General features: G+C 52.2%; 1 long non-coding RNA gene across 2 annotated transcripts; it reads right to left on the reverse strand.

Moving 5' to 3' along the window:
- Positions 1–1065: 1065 nt before the first annotated feature.
- On the reverse strand, positions 1066–16822 carry LOC110351739 (uncharacterized). Of its 2 annotated transcripts, none has more exons than XR_002399539.4 (6): positions 16535–16822; positions 4033–4119; positions 3642–3946; positions 3217–3267; positions 2233–2284; positions 1066–1949 (listed from the first exon to the last, which is right to left on the reverse strand). It is a non-coding gene; the product is annotated as an uncharacterized lncRNA (long non-coding RNA). The 2 variants fall into 2 exon arrangements; XR_002399530.4 differs by having other exon boundaries at positions 1066–1851; positions 16535–16821.
- Between the last annotated feature and the right edge of the window lie 470 nt (positions 16823–17292).

The following is a 17292-nucleotide window of genomic DNA, read 5'->3' on the forward strand; positions in this document are numbered from 1 at the left end:
ATAGCAATCTCTGGCAATTCAGTTTGGGATATAAGTGATAGGGCTCAGTAAAGCCCATAAGTACACGGGCGAGCTGACAATTTGCACAAATATCAGACAAAATGGACTTTCTTTTTTGCATTTAGGTTTTCTTTGAAATTGTACCTGAATTTCAGAGGACCGGTGGGGTCCTCAGGACCAGCGACCCCTCAAACACACACAGAGCAAAACCCTCCAAGCCCGCATGCTCTGCCATGTAACCTGTGCACCACAAAAATTCAGATGCCATCTTCAGTCCTGCAAAATATTAAGGCAGGCATTTAAGATTTACCCAAGTGATTAAGCATGAGCAGCTTGTAATTGTTTCCAGATTCCTCTCCTAGCAGGAGAAAAGGCTCCACAATTCCTGTCCACGTGCTCAGTGTAGCAATGCGCTCCCAAAGAGAGACTGGAGATGAGCTGAAGAGGACAGACAGATATTGCAGCTGAGAACAAGCCAGCATTACCTTTTAATCCAGCGTGGACTGATCAGCTTGGAAAAGCAGGATTATTTAGCCAGCACGCATCAGGGTACGTCTGCATCATCCCTGCAGCAACACCTGTGCACCAGCACCTAGAAACCCTCTTAAGTACACGTGGTGAGATTGTCCGCAATTTTTCATCTGGCTTGGGAGTGTTAAATGAAGATCAACTGCTGGAACCAGCCTCGTTTGGGGGCAGCTGAATTTGTCTGTGCTTACAGAGGGGACCTTTGTCCTCCAGGCTTTATATAAAGCCCCAAAGATTGCAGGCTTTCTGTATGCGCCGCAAAGCAATCCAGCGAGCATCTGGAGAGACTCGCCTCACGTCCCAAACTGTTCCCTTCATGCAAATCTAGCCACGTATGTTTCCCACAGACTGCTTGGTCATGAAAAGAGATCTTCCAAGACTCACTCAGGGTTTCAAACCCCTTTGCAGGCCCAGCCCAAGGCTGAAAGCAAGCTCCAGGCTTCACCCCTGCCTTTGAACCCAGCAGGGATCTGCTCCAGCAGGTTAGCTCTCGGGGGCCACATCGCTCCCAAGATTTAAGCCAGACCACATGTGAAATGGCAACTACCTCTTAATTTTTATTATTATTTTTAAACAGAATAGTTTAGGGGCTATGGCTTTTTATTATTACTATTTTAATGGCGAATTCATTGTGCTGCCTTCTCCCCTTAATGAAGGGAACTGAGGACTCAGCAGCGCTCAAGCAGCTTCTTCTGCTTTCTAGAAGCAGTCCCTACAAGCCTTTTACAAAAAACTAACCACAACCTTGCTTTCCCCTTCCCCATCCCTCCAGAGAGAAAGGGGCTTTCAACAGCTTGGGCCATTTTTCTTCTGCTGACTCTACCTTAACCTTCTCTCCAGGGTTACATTTATTTTCCAAGCCTGCAGCCAAGACAATGACCTGTGGCTTTGTCTCGCAAGGGTCACTGTCCCCCTGCAAGAGGCACGAGCCTTGGGGTGGGCTGGCCATAACCCCTGCCCACTAACAGCCCAGTATGGCCCAGTACAGCCAGCCAGCAGCCGCCTGGAGAGCATATCCATAGCCAGGATGACTCCTGCACTTGGACTCTGCAAAACAATCTTCTCTCCCTTCTGCAGCCCCAGCCATCGCATGCACATCTGGTTATTCCTCTGAACCTCTCCGCATTCGTTGCTTCATCGCTGTTCAGCTCCAGGCTGGAAATATATCTGCTCTCCCCTCTCCTGGGGCTTCATCCGTCTCCTCCTCCTCTCGCTGAATTCACGGGGTGGTGGCTCGTGCCATCCCTTCTTGTGCAAAAAGGGAAGGGTCTCGTTCCAGGATGGAAATTTGGGCGAGTTCCTCAAGGAGATTATCTCAGACATCTAGAGAGAGAGGTTCACCACCCTCTGTGGAAACTCGCAAGGTCTGGGCTTCCTCCAGATGTGATTTGATTTTTAAATTTGAGCAAAAGCACTTCAGCCTTTACAACGTGAGAGAGGAGTGAAAAAATACATTGCTGCCATTAGAGGAGAGGGGGAGAAAAGCCGACCGGGCTCTCTTTGAAGAGCCTTGGTGCCAAAACAAATGGGAATCTCTTAGATCAGATGGATTTTCTAGCAAAAACAGCCTTTGCTTGCTTCAGCTGACATGGGTGAGGGTAGGCATTTGTCTCCTGAGCCTGGCTGCCCAGGTAGAGAACACAGAGTACACAGAAGCACACATATGTGCCTTCGGTGGCTGTTACCCATACGGTTTTTACATACCAGGGGGCAATAGGAGCTCCTCCTTCAAAGCACACAGCCTCGAGATGATGTCCTGTACAGAAGCAGATTTGTTGCCCCTATAGGCAGAGTTTCGGACTCACGCAATCACCCCGATTTACTGCTATTCTCCCCAGACCATCATCTGCATCCCCTCTGCAGGCTGGGCTGGGCCTGCTGCCTCCAAGCAGCATCTCCCTTGGGGAAACACCACCAGCTTGTCCACGTCAGGGGAACGAGGGGCTTGGGACCAGGGCGGATTTGCCCCTCATCGCTATTTCACAGCCCCCCTCCCGAGGCTGTCGCAGCGTGGAAGCCATTAGCATTTAAAAATACTTGCAGGAATGGGAGGGGAGAGGGAAAAAATGGTATTTGCTGAGGCCCATTCCTCAGCACACTTTCATGTGTGCCAAAGTTTGTTGGCATGGCTCTGTGTTTGATAGGGAACATCTGGGCTGCTGTTGCTGCCTGGATGCTGGCTGAGGGCAGCGAACAAAAGGGGTTTGTGCAGGAATGCGCGGGGAGGGGGGCGGCTCGGAGGCAAAAGGCAGAAATACTCAGTGGAGAAAGCTTAATGCACATCCCTGCTTTTTTTCCGAGGGGAGAGGAGCCTCCCCGCTTCCTTCCTCCCCGCCCCAGAGCGTGCAACAGCAGCAAACAGGACTCGAGCTCTGATCAATGCCCCGCTACCTCCGCGGTCTGGAGAAGCCAGAGGATGCACCCAGAGCATGCTGAGGCCGGTGATATTGGGCCATTACCTCCATAAGCAGCACCCGTTGGTGTTTCTTCCACTCCTGAGGGGAATCTGGGGTAGGACTCAAAGTCTCACAGCCCTTAGCTCCAGCAGACCTGTACCAAGGAGCACGTGGAGCCCATGGACACACCACCCGTCCCATAACGTGCCCTCCCCAAGTAATTACTGCCACCCATGGACATCCTGACAAACCTCAGGACATCCCTGATCAAACCCCATGTGATGTTTCTGACCTTTTACAGCTCCTCTTTTCCGCCGTCTCAGGCCTGCAGTATTTTCACAGACTGGAAACAAAAGCATTGATGCCATTCCCTACATGATGATCCCTCTTCGCTCATCCCATTTTTGCCCAGTGAACACCTGCTGATGGGGAGGGGTTTGGAGGCACCTCCAAGAATCCTTTCTTTATCAGCAGAGCATTTCTGTTCTCTCCTCTCCAGGGCATACGTTTGGCCAGGAGCCCACCCAGCAGCCTACATCCCCCCTCAGCTCCAGACCTGAGCAGGGACCTGCATCAGGACTGCCACCCAGAGCCAGATTCCCATTCCCTCCACGTTTGGGGCTCCTCCAAGTTGTCAGAGCCACCCCAGAGAGGGCATGGCAAGAAGGATGCTGAATTTTGGCAGTACCCAAGTAGAGCTGGTCCCAGGCTGCTTACCAGCTCAACACATTTGCCTAAATTTGTCCCTGGGACAACTAAAGAGTCCAGTAAGGGCTCAGGGTGGTCCATTTGCCCCATGGCCACAGCTTGCCCATGGCCCAATGCGAGCCAGCAGAGAAATTGCTGGTGGGAAAACATCCACGGAACTTCCTGCAGGCAAGGGGAGCTGCAGCATTTGTTTCATCTTGGAAAAAAAAATTGGTGTGCCTTTTCAAATTGTCCAAGAATTTGGCTTCTGCATTTCCTTCAGTGACACATCCCAGGGTTTTTAGTTGAAAAGGTCTTTTCTCCAATGGATTAGGCTGCTTGTAGAAAAAAAATAATAATCAAAACAGGAAGCTTAAAATTATCAAAGAAAAATATTTTCATTGACCTAAGAAGATCTTACCCTGAAGTTTTCTGGTTCTCAAAATTTTTCAGGACTGACTCTTCATCCCCACGAGAGAAGAGAAATACTGCCAGTGCCTCCAAAGCACTTGCAGAAGGAAAAAAAAATATTACCAACATTTTTTTTTTTAAACCTGAGACCAAGAGTCATGTCTCATGGGTGACAAGTGAACCCCCGTGAGGCTCAGCCATTGGGTTCCTGGATGTTTTTAAGCCAGAGAGGATTTTCAGGGGTGGGACAAGCCCCAGGCACTCTGCTAACAGAGAATAGGAGATTCTGGAGGTAGAGATGCTGTCAGCTCGTGCCTTCAGACTGTCCTATCGATTTCTGCAGCCAGGTTCAGGTATCACATGCTTCTGCCGTCCATTTATTCAGATGGAAACAGTTACCTCCCCCTCATCCATCTATTTAGAAATTGTTACCTTCCCCCCCGACCCATCCCTACCACTGAAAATCAGGTGTTTATTTTTCCTCCCCCTCACTTCCAGAACCCAGCAAGGACGAGGTGGATTTTGCTCAAAGTTTCCAAGAAGTTCACAACTAGGCGAGGACCAGGCATGCAAAAAATTTCGACCTGAGACACGAATGTTTTCAGAAGTTATTAGCTTATGAAAAGGGTTATAATGGAAACTGTTTTACTGCCATAATTTTAACACTGTGAACAGAGCCTGCTGCAATATATAACATTATCAAGCGCCTGTCAGCATTTAATAGAAGTCTTAATTAACTGCTGTGGAAGAACATGGCAAAAATTTATTTTCAGGAAAACTTTTGGGAGTCACATAATACTGGGCTTTCTCAAATCCCCCTCTCTACGAGCCTTAATAAAGTTCATAGGATAGACTAAATACAAGACAAGCGTGTATCTTGTTGGCACTACTTAGTGATAGGATTTTCTTTTCTGTTAAACTACATAATCCAGAAACAACAACAATGTTTGCATTGGGGCCGAGCCAGACGCTTTGGATCTGGATTTAACCTTCCCGAGGGCTGGGTTGCTCTGAGCCAGGGGCTCGATTCGGCTGGCAGGACCCTGACCTGCTTTACTCTCCTCCCACTCCCCCCAAGCCAAAGATGCTCGGATCTGGGGGGTCCCCACCTGGTGGCATCCCCATCTCCTGGTGCTACATGCTCCCAAATTAATATAGCCAAAGAAACCTGGCACTCACCAACCAAGCAGCCAAGCCCAGCTCTCCCCACTCTTCCAGCCCCGTGCCCAAATCTTGTTTTCATTCCCTCCCCGGCCCCTGCAGCCCTGGCTGTGCGAGCTGGCAGGCCACTTCCATCTCCCCCGATAGCCCAACAGCTGCTCTGTGTCCCTTCGGAGATTAGTTTGTTTTCCTAACGCAATTACCGCCACGTGGCCCTGCTTTCTGTGGGGATCAAGCCTGGATAGAGATAAAGCAGCGATAAGATCGCCCGCTGCTCCGAACCGCGCCGCCACAGGGACGCAGGCGCAGCTCGTCCCACGTGTCCCCGCTCCCCTGGGTGCCACCAGCTCCTCCAGACCCCAGGGATTCATTTCCCAGCTTCCTTCGCCACACCGAGGAATCATTTTGGGATGGATCCATGTGAAACAGAGCCATTGCATGGGTGAGATTTCATACGAAGCCAAGCCCACCTGCCTGCACCAAGAGCTCAGCTCCGACAGCGCCCACACTCCCCAAAGAGTCTGGTTAACACCATCCCCTGATGCCGAGCATCCTGGCAGGGCATCACACCAGTCCTCACCCCATAAAGCAGTCAAAGGTCTACCCCAAATGTTCTCCATCACCTCCACAAGTCCCCTCGTTGTCCCAGACCCACGTGCGGGGAGCCGCCTGGGCACGCCGGGAGAGGACACTCGTGGAGCCGAGCTGCCTTCAGAGAGACGAGCATCCTTGCCAGATGTCTCCCATAAAGCTGCAAGTACTTTATTTTAATAATAAGCCTTAATGTATTCATTAAAGGCTCCCAGTGACCTGGGATGAATTTCCCCGCTATTGTAAAGGGCTGTGGGAATCTGGAAACCGCTGCATTACAGTTAATAACTTTAATTTTACAAGGCCCAAAATAGACAACTGAAAAAATACACAAACTCACTGTTTCCAATTAAGAAGGGATTTCTTCTAATTCCTCTGCCACCGGCGCTCTTGTTTAGCAAACAAGATCAGCCGACATTCAACCGTAGACGAGAGGAAAGCAAGCCCAGAGTCTCCTTCGGCATCAAGAGGCGAGGAAGAGGATGGGAGCCTTCCTCTTCACCACGCACAGAGCCTGGTCAGGAACACCAAACCCAAACCAGGGGAGCTGTGGATGAATCTTAATGCCTACATAGCCCTGATGGAGAGCTTGAACACAGGAGATGGTTTCCAACCCATCTTCTCCCTGCTCCCACGCAGGAGCCCCAGGGCGCTGTGAAGCCACCCCAGCATCTGGCCGAGCACCCCGCTGACCTTTGGGGTTAGGCACAGCTCAGATCTTGGGGTCAGGAAGGAATATTCCTCCCAGATCAGTTTGGCATTGATTGCTGTGGATTTATCTTGCCTATTTCTTCCTCTGGAGAAAGAGGGGCAGTTTGGTTCCCAGGGAAAAAAAAAAAAAAAAGATGGGAATGGAAAACAAAACTGTTTTGCCTGATTTTTGTTTAGTTTCTGTGAATCTATTGTTCCCTGGCCCAAAACCTTTTAATCTCCAGCTAGGTTTTATTTTTGCTTTCCAGATAAAACCCAACTTCTTCAAGAAGACAACACTCTACATGAAGATTCACTTCACACACCTCAACCATTCTGGGGAGGAAAAGGGGAATTTCGGAGCAAGTTGGAGCCGCTGTAGCAGCCTGGCTGCGGACAGCACGGTGCTGGTGGCCAACATCCCTGGCTGTGACACATCAGCATCCTCCCTCCGCAGGCACGAGGCGCACGTGTGCGCTCCAAGGGGAGGCGACATCGCAGCCGTCCAGCCCCGGGACCCCGCTCGCTGCTGCTGCCGTCGCCCACGAGCCGCTCTCAGCGGCGCTGAGCTCGCGCCAGCCCTCGCACAGCAGCGCATTGATTTCCCCAGCCGAACTGATAGAAGTGAAAAATGATTTTCATATGCCTCCGCTCCGTATTCGCCCATAAATAAGGCAGCCATGGAAGCTGGGGGAAGGGGGTGTCGGGGCGGTACGTCATCTGTCAAAGCCACACCGAGAGCATTGCTCCAGCCCCGGCTCAGGGAAGCATCTCTATTGACAGCAGGCAGGCACACCTCTAGTTTTCTTTAAATCCACTGGAAACGGAGCTTTTGCTTCTTGGCCATATAAAAATAACCTAAAGGTACAGAACAAGCCCTAGACACCAGCTGATAAAACTCTTGTATTTGTGCCCAAGATATTTGGGCACACAAGCGCTTGAATGCGAAGAAACATGCTCATCGAGCATCCTCCCCCAGCCTCTCTCCTCAATTCTGCCCAGAGATACTCGACCTGATGTGCCTAAAGCAGATAGGAGCTGAACCTACAGTGCCAACAAAACCCCAAGCAGCGCCCAGCCTCCCAGCAAACACTGCCCAGCTCCACGACGGAGTCAGCTGCCAGCTTGCTCACATCAGTGCCCTGCCTGCTGGTGGAAAAAAACTCCATCCAAGCAGTTTTTAGCAGATCATTTTTCAGTCAAAGGCAACTTTTAAAAATAAATTGAAAAAGAAAAACAGAAAACCTATTCTATGGAAATTTGCCTGGCTTGTCTGAAATACCAAAAGCTTCGAAAAACCCTCAAGTTTTGGCCTCGCGATGCAAAAATCTTTACTTTAACCGAAAAATGTGATTTTTCAGGTTTAAACACAGATTAAAGAAAACATTCAGAGCAAATAAATCCTCTTGCTCCCATTAAAAGCATCCAAGGGGCAATGGCTGTGTTCAGATCTCCAAAAACCCCTCCATCCCTGGAGACCACGAGGGAAATCGAGCAGATGGGAGAAGTGGCAGGGGCTGTAACCTGCCCAAGGAGCATCCCCGGCCCCTTTCCAGGTTTAATATTTCTGGAGGTGCCCAGGGATGCTGCCTGCTCTGCCCGGCAGCACCCGGGTGGGTGAGGAGTGAGCGCGGCTGCTGCTTCCCCATCTGGAGCCCATGTATGGCGAGTGGCAAGATTTATATCGTGCTGAAGCATTCCACAGTTTTGAGCACAGAAATGATTGAACTCCAGATGTTAACAAGATGCAGGACCCTTTTTTTATTATTAAAAACGTGATTTCTTGTTTTGCTCATGACAAAACCCATCAGATTAACTTATTAGGAACGGAACTGCCGTGGGCCCGGCTGGAAGCGAGGACAGCTCTGGCTGCCCATGAGCACGTGGCGAGAGATCGGGGCTGCCCCAGGGCACAGCCACCTCCAGGCACGACACGGGTGACACTGCCAGCGGTGCGGGGGATGGCAGTGAGCCCGTGTGCCTCGGTTTCCCCATTCACTAGTGGGGAATAGAGCCAGAGCTGGAAGGGAAAGCCCTGAACCTTCTCAGATCGATCAAAACCTACAACAAAAGTTCCTGCTCCTCCAGCAAATGAGCAGCACAGCCCACAGGAACATGCCCCTTGTCCTCCCTGCTCCTCCACCTCACCCAGAGAAGGACAAAGTGGATGCAGGACCCGTGGCTGCCCGGCTGGAACAACTCTTCAGCTCCTAAGCCCTGATCCCCTTCAAATCCCCACCCCAAACGTCTCTTCCCACCAGAAGGGAACCAAATCCCCCAGTACCCCCGCGAGCCCACGCAGCGCCGCCGAGAGCACCCCCTGCACAGGCAACATCTGCAGCGCAGAGCGGGGCCTGCCGGGGGCCAGCCCGGAGCTGTCACATCTCCGTGTTATCACAGGAACTTTATCACATGCTCGTAGCACATGTGTCTTTGCACCAGGAGATCAAACAGGTAGGGGGTGGCACCGCAGCCCGCTGTCACCGGGCGCTGCCCCACGCTGGGAGCCGGCGCGCAGCAGGGCCCCACATCCCCACAGGCCTCCCCACATCCTCCCTGGGGATGGAGCAGGAGAGGAGGGCTGCGAGGTGTCAGGACTCTGCCAGCAGCCCCAAAATAAACCCGTCAGCTCCCTCGGTCCCCAACCAGAAAGAGATTGACCCAAAGGGATGCCATGAACAGAGCTAAAGGCCTTGCCACCCCGCCCGGCCTTTTGGGGGTCCCCATTCCCTCCCCAGAACTGAACATGGAACTTTTTGTCCTGAGAACAAGAAGGAAAAGCAATGCTATTCCAGCTTTTTTGGGGGAAAAGCCCACAAACCTTTAGTCCTCTCCTTCCCAAAAAGAGGCTTACAGAGAGGGGAAAACCCCAACCCAAGCAAACAGCCCACACCTCTGACAAGCACAGTTCATCAGCACAGTATCTGGGGAGAACCCCTCCCCTTAAAGACCTGCATTCGCCACGGGTTTTGCCTGCAGAGGACGGATCCTGAGGGACCCCAACCTCCTCCCTGGTGGCACCACGTGCCGGGGACCTGCAGTATGGGGGCAGGTGAGCTCCAGCTCTGCCGGCCCTCACGGCTTCTCCCCATGCTCTTGGCACAGGGCATCGCTCAGATGCACTTCAAAGAGGCAGCTCTGCAGCAAGAATGCCTCAAAAAATGTATTTCCATCTGTCATTCCCATAGTACATGCTGTGGGGCTCTCCTCATGACTATTTGCCTTTCTTTGCTCCTACCAGGTGCATGAGCAGAGGGGCGAGCCCTCGGGGTTATCAGTGGGTACCAAACCCCATCCCACAGCCCAGCTCTGCCCCCTGCACACATCCCCAAAGGGAAGGGCAGAGGCAGGGCAGCACCCAGCACTATTATTTTAAGGCAGCGAGGTCCTCATCCTGTTTTCACCCTGGGAGCAAGCAGCACCTGCTGAGCCTGAGCTCCTGGCGAGCAGCCCAGCAGCAGCACCCCGTGCCAAAAGCACCCCTCCTGGACCCGCATCCCCCACCAAAATAAGCTCAGGGATGGTTTGGGGCTCTCCACCACCTCTGCTGCTCACCCACTGCCAGTTGGTCAGGCCTGGAAGCAAACTGGATAAAGCAAAGGCTTCCCAGCCCCTCCGGACAGCTGGGGAGATAACTTCCATTTGTAAGCCACAGCCAAAACGAGTCTTTATTTTTATACAGCCCATTGTAAGTCATCATTTAGTGCTCCCAGGTGCCCTATATCATCAAAGGCACATTCCTCCGTAAGCAGCCCATCAGAGGCTGTGCCGCTGCCATCCCCAACAGGGATGGAGCAGGAGAGATCCTGGGGCCAGCCCCAGCCCCACAGCTCAGCCCCACACCCCCAGGAGCAGGAGGGAAGGTCGTGCCCCATCCCAGCACAACATTAAACCAGAGGCACAAGATTATTCCCCCCTCCAACCCCACATCCCAACGTGTAACCCAATCTACTCGGCTGGAAACTGAGCTTTTATTGCATCCTGAGTCATTTAGAGCTCCTTTCCATAAAGCCAATATTATTTCCCCCCCCCACATTTCCCCCATTTAATAAGCTCCCAAATGTCTGCCCATGGGTCACCAAACCCCACTCCCCATCAGACCCAATGGCCAGCACCAAACCACGGCAATCCCCAACCACTGCACCTTCCACCCTGGGGACAACCCAAATCCCAGCCCCTAAAGGGGCAGGATGAGGCCATCGTGCTCCAAGGCCATATCCCCTGCCCACCAAGGAGCTGAAACCCTAGAGATAGGCTCTCAGCATCCACAAGGTGGGCAGAAACAAGGAAAAACCCCAAACTGCAGAGAATTGGGTGAGTTTAGGCTCTGTGAATGGTGTGCTGGATATTGGAGGTTTCTTGTTGCTCAAGCCAGGAGGAAGCAGGGCATTGAGCAGAGCGGGCAACCTGGAGAGCCCGGTTATTATTTTTAAATAAGAGCTCGGATTTTGCAGCATATGAAATCCATCACGCTTTCAGCCACATAATACATCAAGGAGCCTGGATACTTCCATCCAGCCCCGTTGCTCAGTTGGGTAATAGAGAAAAGCACTGCACAGTGGCGTATACAGGGAGCTCACGATTTAAAATGGACCTCATTCAATAATTGTGTCAGCGTTTGTAGGAACAGTAATCAGTAACAGTTAATATAACTTACAGTAAATACCAGATCACCATTTAATGGTGTTAATACGCAACCTATAAAACATATGTTGGTGTAATTATACCGATAAGTTTCCAATCAGCAAAGAACAAAGGAAATCTGTCCACAAAGCCTTACGTGGAATTAAAAAAGCCAGCAGTGGCGAGCACAAGTCGCAGAAGCATCTTTGGGAGCAGGGAGAGCAGCACAGCACTAACGGGGGGACTCTCGTGGGCTGCACAGGAGCAGCAAGGATGAAGCAGAGCCCTTTGGGGCCCTGACCCCCTCTCAGCCTCCCTTAAGTGCTCAGAAAGGATGTAAATGCTCCCAAATTTCCCTCTCTGGCAAAGCATCTCTCACCCACTTGCACTGAGGTGATGCTTGGCTGGTGGAGCATCCCAAAGCTTTACAGGAGCCACTCCATCCAAGAGGGGAATGAGACTGATGATGGCCCCAGCCCCTTCCAGGCAATTTCCTGAGCTCTCAGCCTGCAAAATGGGTCAGCCCAGCTGAGCCCCTTCACCGTGCTGCACCTCTTGCACCAAACGCTGCCTCGGGAACTGGGGCTCCTCTGCTGGAGCAGGGGATCCTGGCGATGTCAGCCAGCACAGGAAAAATAGAGGGGGAAATGCCATTTTAGATTTTTCCCCCCATGGAAATTTCCTCTGTGATGACCAAGTCTGAAAAAAAAATCATAAAACCAGGGGAATGCTCTTGCATCCTTACCTCAGTCCTGTATTTGCTCTGCTGGTGCACAGGAGGTGCAGACAGCCCACAGCACGAGGAGGGCGAAGGCTGCCCTCCAGCTGGGGCAGGACACATCTCCCCCAGCTTATTAGTTAATATTACTAAATAAGGAAGCACTGAACATTTCCTACCAGCCCTATCTTGCAATCCTGGGGTGATTTCGACTGAATATTTGTGGTCCAGAAGTGAGCAAAATAAAGTCACCTTTCTCTTTTTAAAAAAATAATAAAAAAAGCTGTAAGGATTTGAAGGCTAAGGGGCACTCAGAAGGGTGAGCTCTCTCACTGGCTTCATGTCAGCCTCACCAGCTCACACCAGTCATGCTCTGGGGCCCAGCAGCTGACCCCAGGCATCCCTTCTTGGGACAGAGCCATAGATTAAATATAAAAAAACACCAACAGCACCCTGCAGGACCAGCACAGCTCAGGGAGGGGGCACCCAGGCAGGCTGGTGCTTCCCAGCATCTCCCCTTTCTGAAAACTTCTTGAATTTCTTCCCGGCCTCATCAGGCTGGAGCAGAGTAGCCAGTAAACAAACGGGGCATAAAGCAGCTAGCACTTCCAGCCTAATACCCAGCTGCACACTGACACAATTGGAGTCATCTGCGAGTAATTAGAAAATATAAACACTCGCAACAGAACTTGGGTTCCTATTCTCAGCAAGACATTAATGGGCTTTTCTTCGGCCAGAAAATCCTTATTATGGTGATAAATTATTAGGCTTTTTTTTTCCTAAAGCAGCGTGAAGCGTTACAATGGAAAAATGACAAAAGGAGAAACATAACCCGTTTTGGGCAACGCTGGCGGGCACGGTGGAGCCAGAGCCTGCCCCCAGCACACACCGCCCTGCGGCTTCTCTGCTGGCTGCTATCACTGCTCAGCTTCCCCGGGCCAACGAGGCCGAAAACAGCTCTAGGATAAGAAGTGTCCCCACTCTGTAAGGGGATGGGGACCACAGGTGGGTCTCCCCAAGGTGTCACAACCCGTGGAGATGAGTGGGATGTGCCAGAAGCTGCTGGTGGCACCATGTGCCTGGGCAGCCTGGCAGCCAACCCAACATCATCCTACACATGTAGGGCCCCATATCCACGAGGTCAATGGAGATTAGGAAGGAGCCACACTGGTTTGGCTCCTGGAGGCATCCAGAGAAGCGTGATCTTCCCTCGCCCTGAGATGATCCAGGGAAAACAACCTTTCCCATGGGGTATTCTGGTGCTGGCAGGGCTGGGGGTAGGTGACACAGGGTCTGTAAGCACATCAGAGCATCACCACACTGAGCTTCATAACCACCTCCAGGCCAGAGACGGGCTTAGCATCCTCTAGACCAAACATTTTTGTTGGAGACACTCCCCATTTCCAGCCCAACCAAACACCAGCCACCACCAAAAAGGCAAACCAAACCTGGGACCCCTTCCTTCAGTCCCCAATCCCACGAGCATCTCCCCCAGCAAGTCCCACGCGGGGTCCCCAATTACCACCGGTCCCCCTGTGCCGAATCACAGAGCCCTTCACGGGGCTTTGAGTGAAGGAACAGAACAAATGACTGCCGGGGGAGATATGGTTTGCATCATTTAATCACCATTTACAATAAAACGCCGCAGCGGCTCTGCGGAGGGTAAGACAGCAGAGTTCAGCAGATTTTATCAATAACATCGCAGGATTCCTACTGCGCGGCGCAGAGAGTTGCCATGGTTATCCTGACAGATTTACTATCATTGTAACTTAATGCACCATAATAAGTATCTGCATAGTTATTATTGTTTTACAATGATAACTATAATTCAACCGCAGCTTTATGACTAAATTTGTAACATTACTACGATGTTCTGGGAAGAATTGAAAGCAGGGCGATTCACATGCTTTCTCAGAATATGGGGAGAAAAAGAAATTCTGGTTGGGTTCTTTTTCTCTCCTTTTTGATTGCTTCTTTGAGAACAATTTTTGTGGTTTGGTTACTGTTGGTTTGGGACAGGGTGCTCTGTCAGAACCAATGCACAGAGGTAGCTGAAAAATGGGATTTTTTTTTTTCCACTGCACAATTGATCCTGGGAAAAAAAAAAATCCCCAAAGCCTTTCAACATAAAGCTGCTAAAAAATTCCCAAGCCTTGCCAGTTGGGAAACAGATACAAAGCGCTGGCAAGGCGAACAAAAATTGTCAGGTTTTGTTCAAAAGGAATGACCAGATCATCAAAAAATGTCGCTGAAAACGACCCTGGTAATCAGTGGAAACAAAGCACTGCTAGGAGAAAAAAATAAAGCACTCTGGCAGCCCAGGGAGCTTTGGCACAGGGGATAGGACCCGTGCCAGGTGAGCCCCCTGTGATGCTGCCCATTTCACAAGTGGCATCTGGGCCACAGTCCCCCAAGGTCCCCATGGAAAGGGAAGGAGGAATGAACCCAAAATGAAGCTGGGATCTCCAGCCTGGTGCCCTGCACCCTCCTGGGAAAGCTCTCCCCCGCTGGAGGACTTAGCTCCTTCTTGGGTTTCATAGGAAGCGCCGCGCTGCCAATTACCCCACAAGTTTATAGGATGGCCTGGGTTTGTGCCCCCCTGCTCCGTCCTTGCAGTCTGCTCCATGGGCTCCAGGGGTGGTTAATGCTCCCTGCACACAGGAGGCAGCTCTGCTGCCGAGGCTGGGCAAATTAATGCAGAAAAAAGGGCTTTTTTTTTTTCCAGCGCTTTCTCATTATCCACATTATTCTGCCCAGTGGAGCTTTAAGCTCAATTTATCAAGTTCATTTCCCAGACAGGAGCCCCGTTCCCTCTGCCTGGTGGCTCGCAGTGGCTGTGGACAGAGCTTCAGGTCCCTGGGGAAAGGATCCTCAGCAGCTCCCCAGCTCCCACCTCCAACCTACTCCTGGGGTCTGGGGCTCAGAGCCTTCTGGGGTTCCCACCTCTGTTGCTTTCCTGGGTGATTTTTGGTCTTTTCCCAATTCTCATCCCAATTTGACCCCATTTCCCTGGTTCTGCATCCTACAGAATGGGACAATTGATGGTCTTTTTTCCAACCTAAAGGATTTTATCATTCTATCTATACTGGATATCAGGAAGAACTTCACACAACAGCTGGTTAGGCACTGCAGCGGGCTGCCCAGGGGAGTGGTAGAGTCACCATCCCTGGAAGTATTTGGAGACTTGTGGGTGTGGGACTCCAGGATATGATTTAGTGGTGGACTTCATAATGTTCAGCCCATGGTTGGACCTGACAATCTTATCCAACCTAGGACTTGATGGCCTTCTCCAACCCAGGTCACTCCACGATTCTACAAATCCCATCGCCTCCCAGAGCAGGCAGCAAACCTGGGGACTTCAGCAGTGTCCCCTTCTTCACAGGGATCCCCCAAAGCCCCCCCATCAGCAGATGGAGTGATGCTCCCCATGAGCCCAGGCTTACGTCACGTCCCCCCCACCGCCATCTCCTGCTCCCGTGGCTGATATATGAGAGCAGATATAGGAAAATCTACTCATAAAATTAATGGAGGCTGCATGAACTCACAGATCATAAACTCAGAGGGGTTTGCAGCTTGCTTTTCGGGGCTGGGGGAGGAGGGCACGGAGGCAATTTAGCAGCAAGGACTAATTCGCAGCAGCTGTCCCATCACATCCCGCACCCCCTCATTGTGCTGGGGGAGATTTAGGGGAACACAGCCCCGAAACCTCCCAGGCACGGCGCTGGAGCTGGCACCCGTCAGCCTGAGGTCAGCTCGGTGGGGCTGAGCTGCTCCCTCCGCTCCCAGCCCAGGGCCGGTGGCCAAGCCGCGCTCTCAGGGCCAGGCCTCCTGCCCGGAGCATAAATCACTGGCAGCCAAGGCCAAAGCGTGTTTTGAGCATCACGAGCAGCTCCATCCCCTGCCCCAGGGCTGCAGGGATGACACACGGCTCGGGCCAGGGGCTGTGGGACACAGAGGGAGGAAGAGGAGCACGCACCACGCTGTGATCCAGCACCACAATGAGGACAAGGCCAATGGTGCTCCTCTAGCCCACGAGCACATGAAAATCCTCTCTGAGATCCTCTGCCAGGAGACATTTTGGGACCAAGGCTCCACTGTGGGCTCCCCAACACCTCCTTAGGGCTTATCCAGGGTCCCCTCAGCTGTCCCAGAGGAAATACCAGCCCCAGCTTGAGGGCCCCATCCTGCCCAGAGGAGACAAGGACAGGCACAGGGCAGGGCCAGCACATCCCCATTGCCCACCTGCCCAGGGCAGCAGGTGAGTGGGGAGGAGGAGGAGGATGCAGCCTTCCTCCACACCAACAACATGGCAGTGAGGACCAGCCAGGCACCAAGACCCCCCCCAAACCATCACCTTCAAGATAGAGAATGTCACTGCCCCCTCCCACCCCCAAAGCAGCCTCTTGGCCTGGCCCTGCTCTGGTTTTCTCTCCATGCCAAGGGCAATTTTTGCTCTTTTCCATCAAAAACCGTCTTGGCACCCGGCAGCTGCCCCGATGGCTCCAGCAGCCGTGACTCAGAGCCCTGCCCTAACCTCAAGGCTCCACTGACTCAGAGGCAGTGACGAGCCCCAGCCCCAGCTGCGTGGGGGCCCTGGGGCTTCTTGAGAGGTTTGGAGACCAAGGGGAGCTGGGCAGAATCCACACTGAGCACCTCACCAGCTCCAGCACAAGCTGTCCTCCTTAGGGCCCCCCCACAGGCATCCTAAGGTTCACCCCTTTTTGCATACCTGCTTTCCCATAGGGATGTCCCACAGCCTAAAAAGTGACACAGGATGTAACCTTCATGCCTGGGTGCCCCCCTTCATCCCCTCCTCTCCTCATCCTCCTCCACCTCCTGCTGCTGCTGGTACTAAAGGGAGGATGAGCCTGCCTCCCTCCCCTTTTATAGGGCTAGGCATCCCTCAGGTGTCCCCATCAGCCTGCTGATGATGATGCCTGGCCCCAGGAGGGCCCTGCTGCCAACCCACCTGCATCCTGGGGGCTTCGTTCACTCCTCAGGTGCACGGGGTTCTCCAAAGGTGAAAAGGAGCAGGAGGGACAAGGCTAGCTCTGAGCCAAAGCTGGCATTTGAACAGACAGACAGACAGACAGACAGACAGGACTTGGTGCCCTCCCCAGACAGGACCTACAAGCTCTCAGACACGGTCTCCAAACCATCAGCATCCACATTGCCTCTCGGCTCCGGACAGCAGCTGATGGAGAGACATCTGTTCCCCATCCAGCCAGCAGCGTCTTCCTGATCTGCCTCTTAAAAATTACAAGGCAATTTGGAGTTTCTATTTTGTACTTTTGATTTGCCCAAACACCTGAAACATGAGCTCTCAATCCAGGATCAAAGGCTCTCTCTGGAGCAACACAGACGGCTATATCCACCGCCGTATTTATGCATGATTAGGAACGCCTGCATTGGAGACGGGATTTGGCACGGGTGCGTGCGCTGCAAAGCCCTGAAACTCCATCTCCTCCGGAGCAGAAGTCCCGTCAG

This window comes from Anas platyrhynchos, chromosome 8 (assembly GCF_047663525.1).
Source record: "Anas platyrhynchos isolate ZD024472 breed Pekin duck chromosome 8, IASCAAS_PekinDuck_T2T, whole genome shotgun sequence".
In the NCBI taxonomy this organism is placed as follows: Eukaryota; Metazoa; Chordata; class Aves; order Anseriformes; family Anatidae; genus Anas; species Anas platyrhynchos.